At 43.5% G+C, this 21,739-nt stretch overlaps 1 protein-coding gene across 1 annotated transcript in view; it reads left to right on the top strand.

Moving 5' to 3' along the window:
* RERE (arginine-glutamic acid dipeptide repeats) overlaps positions 1-21,739 on the top strand; it is a 349,852-nt gene that overhangs the window by 50,214 nt on the left and 277,899 nt on the right. The gene's annotated exons all lie outside the window — the stretch shown is intronic.

The following is a 21,739-nucleotide window of genomic DNA, read 5'->3' as shown; positions in this document are numbered from 1 at the left end:
CCCTTGAACAACTTGAGTCATGATTTGTTGTCTTTAATCCTCATGGAACCAAAAAGTTTTGGTAGAAGCATTCAAATGGGGGGGGGAGGAGCTGTCCAAGCCAAAATTCTGTACCTCTTGTTTAGTTGTGGATATCACCAGCCTTTGCCTTTTAACCCACATACGAAGGAAGGGAATTGATTTGTGTCTTAACTGCATATGAGGGCATGTACATTTACCATTATTTTGTTGGTTTTTCCCCCTGAGGAAATGGACCTACACTATTTAGTGCTGCTAACCCTAAGGGTCCCAGTTTAGTAATATCTCCGGATCCTTTGGTACCTACGAGAGTTGCCTGGTGTCACAGTAGCCTAGTGATTGATTGTTTTAACAGGATGGAAGATTGAAACTTGTCTCTCTTTGTCGCAACTTAAAACCTAGAGAAAGCTTACTTCAGGCTAACAAATAAAAACCTTCCAGTTTGCATTACAGCTTGGTACCAAGAATGGCATAGGTTTGGTATTAAAAAAAAGGCTCAGTTTAAAAAAAGTTTGAGTCGGGTATGGTGGGGGAAGGTTGCAAGGGGCACATTTGGCTTGAGATTTCTATTTTTGGAAGGCTTGCTCCCAGAGTGGTGGTTTTGTGTGGAGTGAAATGATGGTAATTTGGAGCCAGAAAAGAGTCTGTTTCTAATTCAGAATCTTTGAAAAGTATCATTGCCTTTTTATCATCAAAGCTAACAGCAGAACTATCTGTGGTTTTTGCATATAGCAGATTCACCCGCCACACAGTTCTTTTTAATGGGGAAAAAACACCTTTGTATTGCTTTCTTGTGTTGATTTTGGGCCCTTGTGTTCTCACAACATCAGTTATTCTATTTAACATTGCAGGTGGGGGCTTAATTTGAAAAGCTGCTTTTTTTATCTCCCCCCCCCGCCCCCGATCCCAACTGAGGCAAAAATCAATGTGCAGATTGCAGCCTGCACTAATAGGAATCAAGCTCTTTAAGGCATGAAAATGGGTTAATCAGTAGTGAACCATCTGAAAGGCCATTTTGAAACAAAAGCATGCTCACAGAAGCAAATCAGAAAGCCACCGAGGTAAAAATTCCAAGTGAATGTACAAATGTGAGGCTTGGTGCATCGCTTTTTGCAGACGCAGATGTTTACAAGGACAGGCACAAACATTTGAAATACTGAGCTATATTAACTATGAACATACACCTGATTCAGAATAGGACTGTCTGTTTGCCACGCTCAGTTCACTGTATTCTGACAAGCAGCTGGACTCCTTGTTCTCAGGCAGCAGCCATGTCCAGCCATGCGACCTGAAATTCTTCAGCAGTTGATGCCAAGAATTGAGCCTGCGCTCTACTAATAAACCATAGTCCTGCTTGAAATAAAATAATACAAAGCTTACCCTATGAAGCTTATGAACATAAGAATTTTCCTGAGCCAGACTATTAGCCGAACCAGCTCAGTCTTCTGTGACTGGTGGCAGCTCCCCAGGGCCAGCTTCGGGTGCTTTGAGGTCCTTTAACTAGAGGTACCAAGGCCATTGAACTTTGTGCATTCAGGGCAATTGCAGTCCTCCTGCGCCCCGGCACTTCATTGGTGAAGGAAGAAATGGCTTATACGAAGCCACACACAAGTACTTGTAGAACATAAAAGCTGTTCTCCTTTTTGCTTGAAAAAAGCTGATTGGTGTGTTAATGCTGCCTGTATATGCACACGCACTCACACACAGAGCTGCCTTTAAGTTGTAAGTAATTCAGGCTTTGAGCCAAAATGTACAAGATGAGCTTTACTGGATATATGAGGAATAAGCTGGACCTTCATGCACACCCCACTGACTTGTGCTCAGCTTTCTAGTTGGCACTGACTGATGCTGCCATCTTGGATTTCTCCAAGCAAAAGCATGCTCCACAGATTGAAAGTTTTTGGTATGTGTTATGTGCCCACCTGGGTTAGCCAGCAGCAAAAGGGTGTTTTTAGGGTAAAGGGTAAACCTGAGAAGCGCGTATGTAGTTGCATTTAGGCCACATAATTGGAATACTTTTCTTGCGGAGGCTCTGCGAAGCATGGGTTTGTGTGTCGTCCAGAAGTTGGTGAAGACATTTCCATTCCATTTTTGGTATACAGACATAGGAAAGCTAAGAGTAGCAGGCAATCTTACGCCTACCCATCCACGAGCAATAGGTCCAGTCTAGCTTACACAAGATGTGAACAGCAAAAAAAAGCACAACGTGTATTCCTATAAGGCAATGTGTACTCCTTTGCGTCCAGTCTGTTGTCATCATGTAATGAGTTTGATGCCAAATGAAAGCAAAGAGTTAGTGGGCGTTACCAGGAGATGGTGTGAGCAGCAGCGGATTTGAGTGCGGTGCTTTAGTAAAACAAAAGCTGGTGTGCATCTTTTGTTGCTTGTTGAGAGGTCCTGCTTCTCGTGGCTTTGACTTTCAAGCATGCTTACAAAAAGACTGGCAACCAAGTGAGGGGCATAATTTGTCAGTCCATCTTCCCACACAATTTCTGGGCTCTGTGGTTTTTTCCCACCCCCATCCCACCTTTCTATACACAACCAGTGTCTTGCAACAGTGGCAAGAAAGAACCGCTGGAGTTGCTTCCGTGGTAAGTGTCCTGCTTTGAGTTTCGTAATTAGATTTTTCTAAGTTTGTGGAACTGCAAAACCAAGCTAATGTCATTCTTCTAAGGTGCTGACAACGGGTATGATGTTTTCTCCCTACCCTGAACCATATTTTAGCCCCAAAGTAAAGGGCTCGGTGCCTAGTTAGTTGCATCCCCTCCGCTCCTCTCCCATTTTGCATTCTGGAACAGAATCCTGTTTGTATCCTCCCCTCCCCCCAAGTTTTGAAATAGAAGAGTCGATTCTTTTTTGTGAGTTTTCTTTTTGGCTTGAGCTTTGGTTGCTACCAGCAGACGATGGCACAGTGGGTTAGTTACTTAAAGAACAAATGCAAGTACAAAAATGTCTCAAGTCAGTTGGAATAAAGGATGAAATGTACCGGAGAGGGAGGCAGTGGAGCTCTGGAGGAAGGTTGCCTGCATTAATGAGAATAAAATGACGTCTTTGTGGAGCTCGGCTATATTATCACTATGTGATCAGTTGCTGAGGGTGGGATGTGGAGAATGGGGACTCTGAGAGATGGCGATTTGTCTTTTTCTGCCCAGCGAGTTCATTCTGGCTCAGCTGAGATTTGAACCAGGGCAGTTCCTAGTTCTTGTAGCTCAAGCTTTATGCTTTACACATAAGGTCAAAGAAGTTACTAGCCCACAATAATAAGCTTTTGGCTGGGAGGTACGATATAAATGTTTTAAAATAAATGTTAATGGCCTAATTGTCCACATATAGCTGTTAATGACTTGTACCACACTGGTGGCCCGAAAGAAAAACACCAGTTCTCTTCTGATTTACAAGTTTCCTTTCCTGCTCACCTGGAGGTGATCGCCACAGATGAGTGGCTGTTCCGAAACCTTCCTTAGTGTTGGTGCAAGGGGGTAGCAATTGGACTTTGTTCTAGCCCCCCCCCCCCCAGTTGGCATGAAACTCAGTTGCATAACAGCAGCAAGAGGAGAGGGCACACGGTGTCTTGACAGACTGGCATTGGCTGCCTTTTGTATTACTTTGGAATTCTAAGAAGGTTCCTTATTCTCCCCGGGGAAAAGCCTGCTTCTTTTCCCAGCTGAAAGAGTTTGCAGGTGGTGACAACGAGGGCGTGCTTTTGTTCCAAAGTCCGTGGAGCATCACAGTTTTGGCTGTTCTTCCCCGCCACCCTGAAAAATCAGACACAGATATGGGTGCACAAAGTGGCACCTAAGAATGTCTGTGTCTTTTTATTAGTGCTAGTTACAGAATCGCTGAGGCTGCTTAGGCAAAGCACACTTAGGAAAGTTTCCCCTCACCTGGAAGGTAAAACATATCAGCAAAGAACCTCTTTATGCTGCAGAGCTTTGGAAGGTGAAAATGTTACACTGTTAGGGCAGGGGCCTATTGGGCTGTGTTTTTCTAATCCTTGGCACCTTTCATTCACAGGTATACTTCTATTGTACATATTCTACTTGGAGGTTTTACGTAGCTGCCATAGCTGTTGGCCATAACTGCCAATGCCAAACTTAATAGGTGGCTATAGTTAGGTCAGTGAAATGTAGCCACTTATACACTAGATAAACATATATCCTGGGTATGTAGAAAAATGTTATTTGCAAATAATATTAAAAGCATCCTCTAATCAGCCAAATTAGCTGAGGGAGGGGTAAGAAGAGTTTATATATTAGGGGAAGATTTGGGTTTCGGTGGGAGAGAATCCCCTCCCTGCAGTTTCCCAACTTATGGTTAATACTTATTCCAGTACTTTAGTATTGTTTTTAAAAAGCCATCTAAATTAATGGTCATTACCACTTTTTTAACCCTGACCTGAATAGCCCAGGTGAGCCTGATCTTGTTTGATCTCAGAAGTTAAGCAGGGTCGCCCTTGGTTAGTAATTGGATGGGAGACCTCCAACAAAGACCAGAGTTGCAGAGCCAGCCAATGGCAAACCACCTCTGTTAGTCTTTTGCCATGAAAACCCCACCAGGGGACGGCATAAGTCAGCTATGACTTGAGGGCACTCTCCTCTCCACCACTTTTTTGAGGTAATAAGTTGACTTATGTGCTGTGAGAGGATGTGTGGCTTCTCCTAGTAATTACCCCATGTAACATGACATAACTGGGTTAAAGCCAAAGCCAAACGGATACCCTAGTGTGTTATTCTGCAACTGCCTGACAATACCTTTTTGCTGGACTAGTCTACGTGTAACCTTTAAAATGTGTGTTCGCATCTTAATACGCCGCATTTGGCACATTCAGTTCTTGCCAACCTAGAAGATGCTGATTTTGTTTCCCAGGGAAGCTGCCTGCCTGCCAAGCTTTAATTCAGGTCTCCTTAATGGATTATTAATGAACTTGTGAACTTATGTGAATACTTATTGACAAAACACTAGCATTAAAATTCAGCAGTTTGTCTGTCAATACCCTAATCAAGGACAAGGTGGTTGTGCTGAAGCGATACTGAGAAATACAACTGTTACCCAGCTTGACAAACTCCTTGAAGCCTTATTTACAGTGCCTTGGCGTCTTACCTTCCAAGCTTTGCATGCTGAGAGGAATGCTATGTTCTTGTGGCTCTTAGGCGGGTGCGAGAGCAAAAGCGTGGCTCTTGTGTGTGTGTGGGGGGGGGGCAAGGAGCAGTGGCTTTCCTGTGCGCTAATTCCCAGGAGTTTTTAGAGCAATGTCCACCACGACAGTGAAGTGCAACCTCCGTATTCTTTGTCAGCCCACTCCCAAGATGCTTGGGATCCCGTTGCCTTCGTCCTCCACTTGTGGACTTCTCAGGGACCGCTGGCTGGCCACTGTCAGAAACAGAATGCTGGAATAGACGAATCCCTGTTCTGAGCCAGGAGAGTTAGTGGGTAGCCGTGTTGGCCTGCAACAGAACAGCAGGTGCCACTGGGCAAAAATCCTGCTGAGACAGGAGAGTTGCTCTGCTGTTCTTAGATGTATACAAGCGCTCTTGCACACTCTTTCTTCTGCCTCCCCCCTTCAGAATGGCTCATGAGCCCCCCCCCCGCCCCAGCCGTGACAAAAGCTGCTTCTGAAAAGCTCCCTTGGCTTTCAAAGTGGCTCCCTCTCCTTTGTGGGTGACACAAGTCCAAAGCCCTGTTGGATCATTATGAGATAACTGTATGTGTCTTTGGCCTTCAGCTACATTTTATATGGGCAATCTTCAGGTGTGGCCACATATGAGATGATTTTCACTGGCCAGAGAACACGATGCCATTCTTGAGTTGTGACTGGGCAAAGGGAATGGTGAGAGCTGCCTTATTGTGAGTCAGACTACTTGGTATCTGATGGGCAGAGAACAGTCTTTCCCCCCAAATCTGCTACCTAGTATTCTTTTAACAGGATTTTGAGGATTGAACCTGGAACCTTCATCTCCTTGGAATGTATGAAATGGTCAAGTCTGTCTAGTTCAACGTACTTGGGGCTGCAGCTCACCTAGTAGACAGAGGATTTTCCCAGTGCATGCTTCCACAACACCTGCCAGAGACTGAACTGGGGCTTCGTGCAAGCGAAGCAAGTTCTTTTCATTCAGTGTTTACGGTGATAACTTGCCTGCCTGTTATTTTGGGCGCTGATTGAGAACATATATCTCTAAGAAATCTACATGAACCTCTGGTATGGAAACAGGATCCCTCCCTGCCTGTGGTGAAGTCTCAGCTATCTAAAGCTTACAGAAGACTCGTGTAGACATCTCAGGTTCTCTACCTCTGGACTTGGCAGCTGTTTTAAGAGCAAAATTGGAAGGTGGCATTTCCAAGGCAGCCACTAGGTGGCCCTGCACCAAATTGCCAGCAACGTAGCGCTATGCAATTAAAGCAATGTGATACAAACCAGATGCAGTTTGGTTAGTAAATTGTATGTTTAAGTTGCTCTCCTGGTAAAGACAGCATATTTAATTTTTTTTCTTTTTTAAAAAAATAGTTCTTGATGGATATAGCTTTGTTTACGACTTGCACTGCTAGGATTTTTGTTTGGCTTTGGCAAAAAGCTCTTTTGCCATCTGTACACATTCACTTCCTTTTATTTCTCTCTCCCCACACCAATTTCTTTCTTTTTTTTTTGTTTGGAACTCCATGTAGAATGTTTAAATGTTTTCATAATAAGCTGGTATTTGTTCTTTGGTAAATGTCCCTTTTGATAGCTCCATGTGTTTCAGTTTGGGCTTTACCATCTGCAATCAGTTGCTTTCATAGGAGAAAATGTTATCTTTGGAACATTTAAAAAGCAGGCATGTGTTCCTTTGATGCCTCTGCTCTTGCATCTTCCCCATGATGGCGGATTTGTTTAAAAACCCTGCTAGTGTTACAATCCACAAGCTTTCTTTATACAGATAACATTTTAAAGATCAGTTTTCATTCTCATACATACTCTTTCTTTCTGCTTGTGTTGTTGAAGGGCCAGCATTTACAAAAGCAATCATCCTCACGAGTTATACTGCCTTATTTTGTATCTCATACATGCAGGTTCTAAAGAGTCCATATTTAGATGCATTTGGTCAAAAGAGGCCTACTTTACAAACATAAGAAGCTGTCTTGCATGGAGTCCAATGTTTTTTATTCTGCCTTTCTACTCTAATAGGGCTTCAGTAACCTACCCAACCACTATAGTCATCTTTTGTGGCATCAGGTGCTTTCACTGTCTGAGATTAGGTGGGGGGGGACCCCAAGAGAGGGCCTTCTTGGCTGTGACACCACAACTCTGGACCTCTCTCCCCAAAAAGACTCGCCTATCCCCGTCTGTTGCTGTCTTCCACCAGCAGGTGAAGACTTCTGTTTTGTCTGGTGCTTTTTCAGTTATCCCTCCTTCCTGCCTTATGTTTTAATCATTATTTTAATGTTTTTGTGTGTATTTTAGCTTGGTTTTAATAGTTTTACTTATGTGGGTTTAGTGAGTTTTAAGACATGTTTTGTTAATGTTTTTAATCTGTTAGCGGTGTTGGCCCTGATAAAGGCAGAAATGCAGGGAATGTATCTCGTAAATAAGTAAAAAAATATTTGACAGAACATAATAATAAGCACCCCTAAGTATGCAATAACAGATTTACAAAGAAACCTACAACCCAATATACCAGAAGTAAGTCTAAGGCCCTCAAATCACTGACAGCTACATAGGTGAAGGTCAGGCAGTAAATAGCAGCATCTTGTTCTGGCCCTGGAAAGCGAAAAGAATAGCTCAGCTTCCCATAACAGGAAGTTCCAAAGGTTGGGTATCACCACCGTAAAGGCCCTTGCTCATATCCCTACTGTCCCTCTGGTAGTGGAACATAGAGCCTCTGGTGCCATCAGGTATGTGCAGATAGGTTTGTCTGGGTGTGTGCTCCTTAAGATGTCCAAATCCCAACCTGTTTAGGGTTTTCAGCATTAAGAGCAGTGCTTTTAATTGACTGCAGAAAAGTGCTTGAAGCCAATTAAGATGATACTGGCAAGATTTGATTCGAGAAATGACAGATACTACTCTGACTGCTACATTATGTTCCAGCTGAAGTTTCCAAACACTTTTCAAAGGCAGCCCAATATTGCATTAGAGTGTTCTCATCTCGATGTGACCAACAGTGGCCAGTTCTGCCTAACTCATGGCCAAAAAATATACTATTCCTGACTCTTTAGGAAATTAGCAGGAGGTCTTTTTGCCAGCTCCATTATCTGAGGTCTTTTTAGCTAGAGATAATAGAGACTGAACCTGGAACTCTGGGCATGCAAAACAGGTGCCCTGCTCCTGAGAAAATATCCCTTCCCAAGCTGCTGTTCCAGGTCTGTTCTCCCACCCAGGTTGCTTGGTATTATATCTTGTCTCAGAACGTTGGAATGGTTTGTTTCCTCTGTCTCATCAAGAATTAAGGATGGTTGGTCATTCACAATAGCTTGTCTTCTTTCTTTCCATGATGCTGTTTTATGTTGTCATTGGCTGCTGCAGTCATGCTGTTAGCTGTGCATTTAGCATTAAAGCGACACCTAGTGTCAAATTATGAGAAGGGGTAAGCATTATGCACTGTGTTCAGCCATTAAAGTAAGGCCAAAAATATTCGTGTTCAACCATTAACGGAAGGAAAAATACTCATGTTCCATACAAAATTGATACAATTTTATGCAGAAGTTTGCACCCCACTCCACAGGGCAGGTAGGAACCACACACACTTTTTTATTTAAACTCATTCAAATTGTGTCGGTGCATGCTGGAATTAATTTGTGCAGCTACGAAACAAGGTTTTTTCCCTCCCTATGTACCTGATTTGCCGTGTTCTTTTTCTGCCAGATCTTAATGCATAGTTTCCTTTCACTCTCAATGAAAGGAAAGAAATAAACAGAAGATCAGAGATTCCTTTTTTTGTGCCAAATTCTCGTTCTGAAAAGACTTGAAGGATGGTGTCTTGGGAGCTGTAATGCAGTGCTTTCCAAAATGTGAAGCTTATTTACACAAATCATGCCAGCTGCATTACTCATGAGAACATGTGAGGTAGCATTGGTCCAGTCCAATATGATTTTACCTCAAAATCTGTCATGCGGTGCCTAACTTTAATTGTGTTTCTTTCTTTATAAAGACGTTATTGCTGTGAACAGATGGAGTAAGTGGATTTGACTTGGCACTGGCTGCTTCTGTTCCCTGCCCCCATACCTGTATTTGTACCCCACAAGAGTAGCTGTGCTGGAAATGTAGATGCAGTGTGGAGTTCCCATGCTGGTTGCATTGATGTGTTCTCTTCTCTGTGCCCCCCCCCACTATTATCTTCGACTGTGGGTACGCATGTATGCCCTTGCTCTTTATTAATGTCTCAAGGGAAATTGCTGCATTTGCATAACATTCTGCGCAGCATATTTGGAAAAGTGAAAGCATACAAATGGCTGCGTGGAAATATCTTCATATTCACCTTTTGTAGCCGTTTTCATAACCTGACCCATGAGTGACTCAGGTTACCACTGGAATATACTGCATAGTTCCTGCACAGTTGTGTGGATGGGATGGTCGGCCTGTCCCTGGTTTTTTTACATGGTGGAGTCTAGTGGGCTAGAATTCGAGGGCTTGCTGCGCTTATGGGGGAAAAAAACTGAGGAAAGGGTTCGCCTTGCACAGAGAAAGGGAGGCTCGAGAGAGCACAATGCTGCATGTCTCATGAGCTATTTGAGTCGCTGGTTTTGTGTCCTCAGCTCCTTAATAGTGGCCGGATGTGGAAGTGGTAACCAGTTTTGATCTGCTGTAACCAACGGTGTTTGTCTATTTAGATATTTATGCCCTGCTTCTCAGGCATACACGAAACATAAAGGCAGAGCAGAACAAAACACAACATGTGCATTGATGTTGTATCTGCGCTGTTTCATAAACTGCTATTTGGAAACTAAATGGAAGTGCTACTTATATGGCAGTCTGTAATGTGCATTTATTTTGCTTGTCTTCACAAAAACATAAGCAAGCAGTTGTTTGCTTTCTCATCTTTATGGATAAGTGTTGTCCAAGGCTACTGTGACTGAGCAGGGTTTAAACTCTTGATATTCCTGGCTCAACTGGTTGTTTCCTGCCAGAGATTATAGGGAAAAAATATTTGATTTTATAATTGCAGTTGCATGGACTGAAAGCCCCTTTAGTCACCTGTCTTTGACAATCCAGTTCTTGTGCCTGTGTTGAAGTCTATGTAAACCAGACTCCCAAGGAACTCAGGTGCGAATGTGCTGGCTATGCTGTCTCATCCTGGATAAGCCATTGGAGCCGAGCGGGCTGAGAGTTTGTGACCGTGCCAAAGGATACCCAGTGAGCTTCATGGCAAGCAGCGCCTCAGTCCTGGGTTGACACCATAACCACCAAACCATGCTGGTGGTTCTTAGCAATTGCTTTGGAGCTGACATTAGGAGATTTTTTTAGCAATCTGAGCAGTGGAGCATCTGTTTGTCTAGAGGGTTTTTTTGCCTTCTGTATGGTATAGGTGTATAGAGTGTACTCTAGGAAAGATGAATTCTTTAGGCATCTTGATTGCAGTTTATTGATGCTTGGAAGTGGTTATTAAATGCTTGATTATGCTCTGTGTGTGTGTGTGAGTGAGAGAGGTGCTTGAATATTCATAAAAAGTAGCTTTTGAAATTAAGTTTGCATTGTGTATGGAGTTCTGTACTCCGGCAAGATTTTTTTAAAAATTAATGTTCGAATGTGGGATTTGAGAGGGTGCTGTTCCTTCCACTTCCTTGGTCTTGCCAGCTTGCTGGGAAGCTGATCCAATCCTTGTATTTGGCGTCTGTGGCTTCAAATGCTCTGAGTGCCATGAGAGACTGAAGTTAATCAGTAAAAGTGCCCAGGTGGATCAGCACACATCTTTACACACACAACGACTGTTGCTGTGAGGTTGGTCTGGCCACCTGTTTCCATGGCCCGAGAGGAGTTTTTTATCCCAAACGAGCCAGGAAGAAAACAAAATTCAGAATTTCCCCCTCCCATCCATGTAGCTCTGCTAAAAATGGGTATTTGATTGGTTCTACCCCCAGGTATAAATTTGAAATACAGGGTGGCATTTCTCTCCCTGTCCCTCACAGGTCATCAATTCCATGTGTGAGTCCTACTGCTTTTAGCTGGCTTGTTCCTCTTTGGGCATGAATCGGTAACTGCTCGGTCCCTTTGTGGTTCTGAGCTGTTAAAATTTTTCATCATTACAGTGCAGACTTCCTGTTTTTAAAGCTTATCTGGCCCTCTGGAGGGAAAAGCTAATATAGTTCAGGTCATTTCCTGTGGTTGTCATTAAAAAAAAACCCTATTGAATTTATAAAAGCCCTTGAATATAAAAAATGATTAATACACTAAAAATGTGTTGGACATGGCTTTCTTTTTGTTTTCTCTTTCTGTCTCTGGCTTTTTGCTGCACCTAAAGTAAAAGATGAGAGATCCACCCCCCAAAGTTTATTTTTTTACCAGTGTCTGTCGTTTGGAGCCTGCTTACCCTTCTGTATGTCGGAAAAACCTCCCCTCCCTTCTCCACAGTTAAAGAATCTGCCCTATTCTGGAGAGATTGTAAAGGAAGCATTTGGTAATCATTTCCGCTCGCTTTTTGTGAGAATAAGCATGCTTTACATTATAATAGTTTAAACATACCGCAGGCTGTTGATAGAGGTATCATATTTTCCATTCACAAGAGTCTCAGCGTATGTTTAAGATCGGAAGGGGGGAGAGCAGCGTTGTTCTCATTGTTTAAAATTGGTTTGATTAAAAACACTGAAAGGGGAAGGGGGGGTATTTGACTCAGGGCCCCTGACTTAGCTGTCTTGTTGGATATGCAAAGGTTTTGACTTTAAAAAAAATCTCCAAGCTAGTGAGATGCAGTTCATGCTTCCAATAGCTAGGGCTTTATTTAGGCTAACTCAAAGAACAGCCACCCTAAATAAAGCCCTTGCTTTCCACCCGGCTCCACCATTCCTTACACCTAGTTTAAACAAACATTAACAATTTTGTCTTGACAGATGTTTGTGTCTAGATTCTTGGCCTTGTCTGCACGCTTCAGAACAGGCAAGTTCTGTTGGAGATACAAATGCTATTCTCAAATTAAGTGGCTCAGCTCCTTTAACTTGTATATTTTTGTCCTTAAAGCTTGTCTGAAATGGCACTGCTTGGGGAGTTGGTGTATTTAGTTGGCACTAGAATAATTGGCAACTATGATGCTTTTACTAATTTGATTGGTTTTTTAAAAACTTTTGTCTTTTCACCATATATAACTTTCAAGGAAGTTTAGAAAATCAGTTAAAAACAGTGTGACACATTAACACTACCAACATGCCCTCCAGTACCCCTGCCGCTCACGGAACAGCTCTAAGGGGATGGTCCCCTTAGTATAACTCCTTTGGGGCAAGCTATCATATTCAGCAGCCATGGGGCAAATACCCCCTCCAACTTTTCTGATTATGATCAGCAGCCAGATATCATCAGTCCGTATGGGGATAGGTGGTCTTCAACCGCACTATTATTCCTTTGCTATAGGATTCTCTCTTGCTGGCAGCACAAGGTATTGGGGTTCTGCCACATTCTTTTTCTTAGAAGTCTCTAAAGAGAAAATCTCCCAATGAACAAGGGTTGTGTGATACTGGTATTAGTTGCTAAGCAGCTGAGTAAATTCCACTCTCCCTTGATTTGCAGTTGGTTAAAATACCTGGCAATGATATTTCAGCCTTGCCAATATGTGGAAAATATTAACTAGTCCACACAGTTCTCTTATTGGTTGACATATTTTTTTTGCTATTGGCTGTATTTATGCTTCAGACTGACAATGTGGCAGGGAAGAGAATCGGGTCTCTTTCAATATGTAGATGGTTCTTTGGCTGGGCTCCTATATGTGATTCTTACTTGCTATAGGGGACCAATAACCAAGTCCAACATTGTCTCCCTAATCTGGACCTAGCCTTACCCCCACCATGTCTGGTTATCCAGCCACCAAAGCGTAATCAAACTGACCAGTCTGCCGTTTTAAGTAGCTGATGAAGAGTTTGAAAAGATTTGGGTGTGTTTATGTAAAAGGACCACTGTTTTTCTATGTGAACTAAGCATTCCTCGAAGTTAAAAAGGCTCAATTCTCTCTCCTTATAATGTTTCCCTGATAGTAATCTTCCCCTGAGCTGCTGTTAGATGTAGTAGAGAAACGAGGCAGGCATCTGTATTATATCCATCTCTATCCCTACCAGGTCTGAAAGAAGGGGTGAGTGTGTGACTGAGTGAGTGTGAGAGGTTTTTCTAGAGGAAATGTGTGTGTGTGTGTGTGGGGGGAAATTAAATCTCTCCCCATTCCATTGCTGGGACCCCCAACTCGACCAAGTTTAAGCTTAAATTACATGTTGGGAGATCTGATCACAACAGTTTAACATTGCGTAGGGATGGACTGAGTACATATTTTCTTCCCATCCCTGACATATTTACGAGGTTATATAGACTTGCAACTGACCAGTTTTAGAAAGTATTTCAAGAAAAACCATGCACAGAATTTCCCTGCAACTATTCCCCAGAGGAAAGAATAAAAACATCCCAAAAGGAAATAGAGGACATAGAAATTTTCTCTTCCCTCTCCAGGATATTAACAGAACTGATTTTAAGACACTGATGCTGTGACCTGTGGAATTCTCCACTTGCAGTACTCTGAATTGGCTAGTTTATCTGGGTGCAAAGGGGGTGATGGTTGTGGTGTGTGTGTATATGTATTAAAAAAACACACTCAAGAACCCGCTGAGCTTTCAGCATACGGCTGCTGAAAAGGAGAATTAGGATGTCTTGACACAGCAAGAAGCCGAAATGGGTTACCACAGGGGAAGTGCAGAAGGTTGAAGAGGAAAAAATACAAGCTGGGGCAGAGGATGGCGGCGTGATGTGCCTGTGCAAGTTGTTTATTCTGTTTAGATAAATGAAGACTCACAGGGCCAATTGTCAGTGCAGCAAACTGAATGGCATCTGAAGTCTCTCTTGTGGCTTTTTCTCCTGTCTTTCCTGTGAGATCTGGCGGCATATATGGTTCTCATTTTCTCAATTTTATCCTTTCAGCAGCTCTGAAATGGGCAAGGCTGAGAGTGTGAGCAGCCCAACGTCACCCAGTGAGCCCGATGCTTCTACAGTCATACCATTTGTAGTTTGAGAGCATGGAGTTGATTGGGAAGTGTGTTCCGGACTAGGTCTGTTTGATTCCACAATAAGGTTTTTTAGAGGGGTAAGAAGACATCCCTCCTCTCCAATTTGTTAGTTGCTAATAAATAAAAATCGGAGGTCAATTTGTGTTCTGGTCCAGGTGTTGTGTAGCAATTGAGAGCCACCCAGTGTTGTTCTTTCTTTTGAAAAATGTACATAAAATAACTACTCTTGCACTCATTGCTCCCTTCTCCTTAAGATAGTCACAGGAAGATGTTTTTAAAGAGCTCCTGATGACTGAGACAATGGACAGCTGCCAGGTTCTCAGGGCCTTCTCGGAAGTGACACCTTGTGTGCGCTACTATGCCCAGAGAAACTCCCCTGGCTGACTATTGTCATTTAAATGGGCTTTATGTCTGACTGAATGAGCCACCTGGAGTTAGATATGGAGCCTTAATTGTAATTTTGTTTTGAGGTTCTCTGCTATGTACGATTGCATATTACATGTTAGGGTGTATTGGAAATGATTTTTGTGTCTGAGGTTTTATTATCTGTGCAGCACTTTAGAGAGTCTTCTTGCTGGGAAGCCAGATACAAATCGCCTAAATAATTAAACATCTGGGATCTTAAGGGCTGTGGGAGTGGCCCAGCGCATCTATTCCCCCCCCCATGTTTTGTAGATATCACCATGGTTTATGTGTGATGCTCTTTGAGAGCAGAGAACTGAATGGTTAGCCCAACAGCACACCTTTTAAAATCCCCTCTTCTTTTTGGTCTCTTTAAGGAGGGCTGTTTCAAAGATTTACACTCTCTCTCCCGTCCATGCTGTCTAAAAATGCAGTTTCTCATTCTAATGAGAATAAGATGTAACCAAGGTGAGAGGAGGGGAGGTAAATGTCAACACACCCTAAGCTTCATTTAGTATGAGTTAAACAGGTTTGCTTGGTTCAATTCCAGATCAGCAAAAGCACATCCAACCTGTTCGTTTGTCAAGATCATGTCTCCATTGTTCTTTATAATGGGTTTAACAATCTCTCTTGTTGGTGCAAATTGTGTTCGCTAAACAAAGCGTGCTAAATTTGTTCTGAAAGCCAAAAAGGTTGTTAGCTGTGATTCCTCCCTTCTCCTTCCTTCTCTCCCCTTGCACCAAATCCTGTGACCTGCTCAGCTTTAAGTGCTTAGTAAATTTTAATAATGCATTTCTAATGTGATCTATCTGATAAGCCAAAGTGCTCTTACAATTAGTTTTGCCTGCTGAAGTATGTTTATCTGGTAGCCTTTAAGCAGCTGCCGCCTTCTCCTGGCGCAGTTTGTCTAGGAGGTGAAGTATTTATGCATGCCTTGATAAGAGCTAATTCTCTCAGAAGGAATTTCTGAGAATGGTTGTTACTCGATAGATCTTGTGGTATATCTTCATTTAATGTTCTTCAGGTGTACTAAAGCTTTCGCAAGAAGGTATAAATTATTTCTGTGCTCTGTGAAAACAGTGTCAAGGAAGTGGCACCTTTTGTGATCCATTGAAGACCTGTGTGCATTGGCAAGTTCTTTTCCTTTTCACCTGACACAGTCCTTCCAGTGTGATGGGAGTGGTTGGAGTATCAGATTAGGATCCGGGAGACCTGGATTCCAATCCCTATTCTCCTGTGGAAGCTTTCTGAGTGATCTTGAGTTAGTCACAGATTCTCAGCACCTTCAATAATGTAAGCCTCTTTGGGTCCACATTTGGGTATAAATAAATAGTCTGTTAGTGGGTGAAAGAGGATGCCTGCCTCCAGGGTTTTTTTTTTTCTGGGAAAGGAGGTGGTAGAACTCAGTGGGTTGCCAGCACAGGGGGCAACTCTTGGCGGGAGGTGGTGCCCCTGGTACCACATGTGCACATGCAAAATGTGTGCATGCTTCCAGCACCAATGACATCACTTTGGGTCCACTGGAACAAGGGGGGAGTTTTTGAGAGTTTAAAATCACCCTCTGCGAAAATGGACACATGGCTGGTGGCCCCGCCCCTGATCTCCAGAAGACTCAGAGGGCAATCTAAACTCTCCTCTGTCCTGAGATCAGGGGGCGGGGCCACCAGCCATGTGTCCATTTTCAAGAGGTTCCGGAATTCCGTTCCGTTTTCAGCAATGAAACCCTCAGCTTGAGGGCCATGTTCTGGTGCATTCAGTTTACCTAGGCCTGTTTGTGTCGTCATCACATCACTGCCCTGTGCGAAGTAGATGTGCATGCCCTTGAACACATCCAGCCCTTCCTGTTGGCTGCATTTGGTGCTGAGGAAGACGTGTAGAAATGAGTACGCCATACTTTGGGGAAGCTCATTGACCGTGTGGATGCCTCTGATCTAAGCCATCTAGAATGGAGAGTTTTTAAAGTTACAGCTGGCTTCCTACCCACACCACATTTGCCCATTAGAGAGAAAAATCTAAACATGCACACCATGCGTTTCTGAATAAGAGCCTTCTCTCTCTCACACTCTCTCCCCCCTTGCAAAATAGCAGGAGTTAATGACAGCGTGTCAAAGCTTTAACTCTGAATTTTCCCAGCTTTTGTTGGTTTGTGTCACAACCTTAATGTTACTTAAACTAGGTATTCTATTTAATTATAATGCTTATAATAAAGTCAGATGTCAGCTCACTTGGCTGCATGCTTAGGCCTGTACAAGGCTGAGTGCTTTGCTTGTAACTGCATCCCTTGTCTCCTTTCATTATCTGTTAATGGTACTCAACATGACAGGGTTGTTTTGATAAATGGAAACTGCACTGAAACCCGGCCTGGATTGTTTTTCCTGTGGATTGGGAGCAGCCCTTACACAGCATCAGGCAGCCACACTGATTGGTCGAGCATGTTGTGTGCTGTTTTTAAAAGGGTGCTGCACCTGAATCACAAGCACTGCAGGCTGGTAAATGACCTACAGTGTTGACTGGCATTCTCCCAGCCCCTGTGAATCCTGTCTTGTGCAGTGCTCTGAAGAAAGGGAATCCATTCCAGGCAGACCTTTGCTTTTTGTTGTGTAAGTGTTCATCAATCCAGGCGCAGCTTTTACCAGCTGCATTTTAAATTGGTTTTCAGAAGAAGCCGGTTCACATCTTGAATATCTGAGGAGCTGACCTACCTGTGTTCATTCATGGGGTGTCCAATTGCCCGTTGTGCATGGCTCTTTTACAGCACAAGAATTTCTAATTCACCTGATTTCTACAGTGGTAATAAAGAGAGGATATAGTTGTACATGAGTGCCATAGGAGTCGTTATGGCACTAGTGTTGTGCACAAGAGCGTAAACAAACTACAGTAAGTTGCACCTACAATTTTCCAACTGTGGTTTGTGTGCTTCAGGCACCGCTTGCATAGGGGCACAATTTGGAGGGCACAAAAAAGATTGAGTGTGCAAGATCCATCACTAGCACGATTTTACATCTCCTCTCCCAGTTCGGTTGTTTCTTGTGGGGCAGGTTGGAGGATGAGGTTGAGCTCCAACAGCACTGGGTGCACATCAGGGCCAAGCGTTTCATCAGAAGGGTTTGCGGTGGTCTCTTAAGCTTTCAGGCTACCTTTTACAAGGCACAAGAGAAAGTTGTGGTTGATCTGCCGGAGATGGGTGGATGGTTTGAAGTATGAGAATGCTTTGGAGCAAAGGAGCCAGTGATGTGGCGCAGAAAATAATGCTCTATTCTTTCCATGGGAAAATTTCTGCCCTACATATCTAAACGGAGCGTATCCATAGTATTTTGGTTAAATGTGGGATACGTTGCATGGACAAACCTCCAGCGCTTGAATGTGGTCCAGGCTTGTACAGGGTCTTTTTGCTACCTTTTGCTGACATTATTTAAATATTAAAATCACTTAAATTTGAATTGGAAATTTTCCAATTCAAATTTTCCTGAGAAAACCCATATTACTAGCTGGAGCAAATAAGTTTGCATGTGTGATTATGGTCTTTGTTTTGTTTTTTAAATTGGGTGTTGCCTGTTGAAGCCCTGTTATGGGCTTTTTGACTATTCTTTTAAGTTGCCAGTTTCTGGGGACTACATGATATAATCTGCATCACTAGCCCCTGCCAGGTGATTTCAATGCACCTTCAGTTTTGGGTAGGGCATATAGAACCTCACCTGCTTGACTTGCCTCTGACACAAGAGGAGAAGAAGCAAAAAGTTTTGGTGTTGTGGTATAAACAATTTCACGGAGATTCATTTTTTAGTCTTTAGATCCCGTCAATCATTTTTTCTACTAGTTTTTTAAAATAGACTGACTTTTACTGCTGGTATCAGCAATGATACCCTTCTACTGTTTCCTGAAAAGCTACAGTGATTATGTTGTTGTTCTGGTGTGATACGTTGTTCTTTTTTACATTAATTAAGCTGCTGCTCTTTCTCTTAATGCTTTGGTCTTAAATTGATCTATGTGTTTCTTATTTTTTTTATTTTTTATTTTGCTACTACAGACTAACACGGCAAACTCCTTCGAACCTTTACACAAGCAAACTGATCCCCACACCAAAAGGAGCTGTCTGTATCTCCATATCAAAGGAGTTGTTTACATCCCCCCTCTCCTCCCCCCCTCCCCTTCCTCCTCTATATTTGACCAGTTTCCTTCTGCCCTCCATGCATCTGACGAAGAGAACGTGATTCTCGAAAGCTTATGCTACAATAAAATTGGTTAGTCTTAAAGGTGCTACTGGACTCTTTTTTATTTTGCTACTACAGACTAACACGGCTAACTCCTCTGGTTTTATATGTTTGGTTTCTTGATGGTGGTCACCACAAATAAATTTTGGAGAAGGCAATACACTAGCATGTGAAATTTTTTAAAATCGTACGTAAAAGACGGGTTCTTGGAATCTAGTCTAGATATTCTGCCCAAGATAATATACTACTTGCATTACTGCTGACTGTTTTGCTGCAGTCATGGTTAGAAGAGACTGCCATTGTACCGACCACCTTGAAAGCTGCTCTGCACCAGAACAGAAATATATAAATCTGAGAAATACAGCATTCACAGTTCAGCTGGTTTTATTGTTGGCTTGATTTAGTTGTCCTTGGGAAATGTCAATAATAGTGTCAAGTGTCCCAGGTGAGTTAGCAGTTAGTCGGCTCTTGAGGACAGGTGCCAAATGATTGGGATGATGTTCCCATGCTGGAATAGGTGGGTCGAACATCCTTATAAAATCCTGCACCCTTTATCATTCTTATTCCCCATGAGGGATTGTAGTAGTTCTGGGTAAATTCACCCCAGTTATGGCGGAAGATATGTTTTATGCTGAGGGAGTTTGAATTTATTCTTGACCTTACAGCTAAAAGGTGAGAGCGTAGCTTTCCACTTTTCTGTTGTGTCGTGCATTTCCAAGGCACTCCTGGAGGCAAGAAGATGCCATGTAGTTCTGAAGCTTTAAGCCTCCAAATGAACCCATGTGAAACTTAGAAGGAAAAAGCCATCCCATGTCAGCTGTCTCTATCTTAGTAGTTTGACTAACTTCACCCAAGAGGGTGTGTTTTTAAAGGGCGTCTGGGCACACTAAAGGAATAATTGGAACTGCTGGAGTCTCAGAAATGTGTGAACTTGCACACACAAATAAGGTACGAGTGCAGTAGTCAACACAGATGTTGTTGCTCTGAAATTTTTAAAAAGGCTTTCGTGAACGGGGTTGTGGAAGGGTCTCATTCATACAAGCTCTTTTTTCAGGGCACAGTGATGACGACATTAGTGATAAATGAGAGATTTTTCACATAGCCTGAATACGCTTGATGTCTGGAAGAATTCTTCTGGAATTGCTGAGAGGCAAACACTCTATCAAGCAATTGCTGGAGCAATCTGTCCTTGTGGCTTGCTGTGTGGCAGGCCACACTTGATTAAAAAATTGGAAGAGTGGCTAAATGCAATGTTGGCTTTGTAGCTTGACTCTGGGATTGATTTGGAGGGGTGGGGGTGGGTTTTGGCTGGTGCAGTTCCATCACTGAGCCTCTTGGTTATGAAGCTTATTTTCACCGAGTGCATTCCCCTTGGATAGGCTCCCATTGAGAAGATAATGTGAGCCGCTGATCTTTCGAGGGAGCTGTGCTTGCAGTACATGCTGCCCTCAGAGTGTATTGATCACGCAGGCCTTTCAGGGTGGCAAGGGTGTTATACTTCATTAGCTGGGCTGGTGGTTTAGGCAGCTGCTTGTCGCTGCTGCAGAATAGATTAAGGCTTTGAGTTCGGGCCTTTCATCTTGCAAAGGACTTGGGAGCACAACAATGCAAAACAAATGCCAGCTGACAAAATAAAAAGCAGTACCCCTGAGCCTCAATACATGGGGCAGTCATGAAAGATCAGGTAACAGGGATTAGTACTCGCCCGCCTCATAAATAGTCTGCCGTATGGTCAGGTAGGGGTACTTTTTAAGTGTGGCTTGTCCCTCCTACCCTCGCAGCCCTTTGAACTGGCGTAGACATGCCATTGAGCAAAGCGGAGGACAGTGTGTATATGCCAATAGTGTGCTGAATGAGAGTGCATTGCTTGGGAGTTGGGCTTGATATAGTGTGTGTGTGTGTGTGGGGGGGGGGAGATACGGTATCCTATTAACATTTTTATGTGTGCAATAAACTAAGGAGGTGATGTATTTCAGGCCAACCAAAAAAACACAGCATAAGAAATGTCAGTCTTCCAGTTGATTTTTTAAAAATTACGTATTGGCACTGTGCTATGCTCCATAAATCCACCTTGTTCTTGCAGTCAGTGCTGTGAAGCCTCTGGAATATGTCTCCGGCTCCATACTGAACAGTTAATGCCGGGTAACTGCAAAACCATAATTATTATTACTTGCTAATCATCGCTTTAATGAGTTTGGGGTGGGTGGGTTAGACTTGAGGGTTTTTTAAAGATGCATTTCCTTATTTTGTTTGCAAGGGTGTGGATTTTTTTATATATTTCTCTGCTTATGTATATTTCATCCCCAGTTGAAGATAAGGAGCAGCCTGCCCTCGGTGGATGGGTCTTTTATTCTCTGATGGGAAAGGGGGCTGGTGCTGTAGGTGGCTTTTAACAAAATGGCTTACTGGTTGAATCAACTGCAGCCCCAGTGCTTAGGCAGGCAGGCAGGCAGGCAGCCTGTCATATGCCAGGGGACTGGCATTTCTTGGCTCCTTGCCTTCCCCGCTTTAGCGCCGTTCCTTTCTCCCCTTTTGAAAATTTCCTCCACCTCCCCATCTCCGTGCGTGTTTTTTGATCTGCATTTGTGAGACGTGAAGCGGAGGGGGGGGGGCGCGAAGGCGGTTTTGCTTTTGCATTAATATTCCTGGGCTGCCGCTGCAGCGAGCGCTCCCCCCCCCCTCTCTCTTTCCCCTTCGGATGCGAGCCGCGGCAGATCACTCGCGGGGATGCTTTCGCCTCTTTAATATCTTGCTTGCAGATGCATTTTCTAGCTGACCACGCTATTAAAGAGCCGCCATCAATCACCCAGCCGGCTTCTCCCGGTTCCGGCTCGGGGCGGGGTAGGGGGGCGAGGCAGGAGACCGAGGCGAGCCCGGGCGGCGGGGAGCGCGCCTGCCCGGCCGGGTCGTCGCTGGCCCCGGAAGGCGGGGCGCAATGGTGAGCGCAGCCG

The sequence above is a fragment of the Eublepharis macularius genome, chromosome 17, assembly GCF_028583425.1.
Source record: "Eublepharis macularius isolate TG4126 chromosome 17, MPM_Emac_v1.0, whole genome shotgun sequence".
In the NCBI taxonomy this organism is placed as follows: Eukaryota; Metazoa; Chordata; class Lepidosauria; order Squamata; family Eublepharidae; genus Eublepharis; species Eublepharis macularius.
The sequence above is the reverse complement of the archived record's forward strand: the minus strand, read 5'-3'. Positions and strand labels throughout refer to the sequence as shown.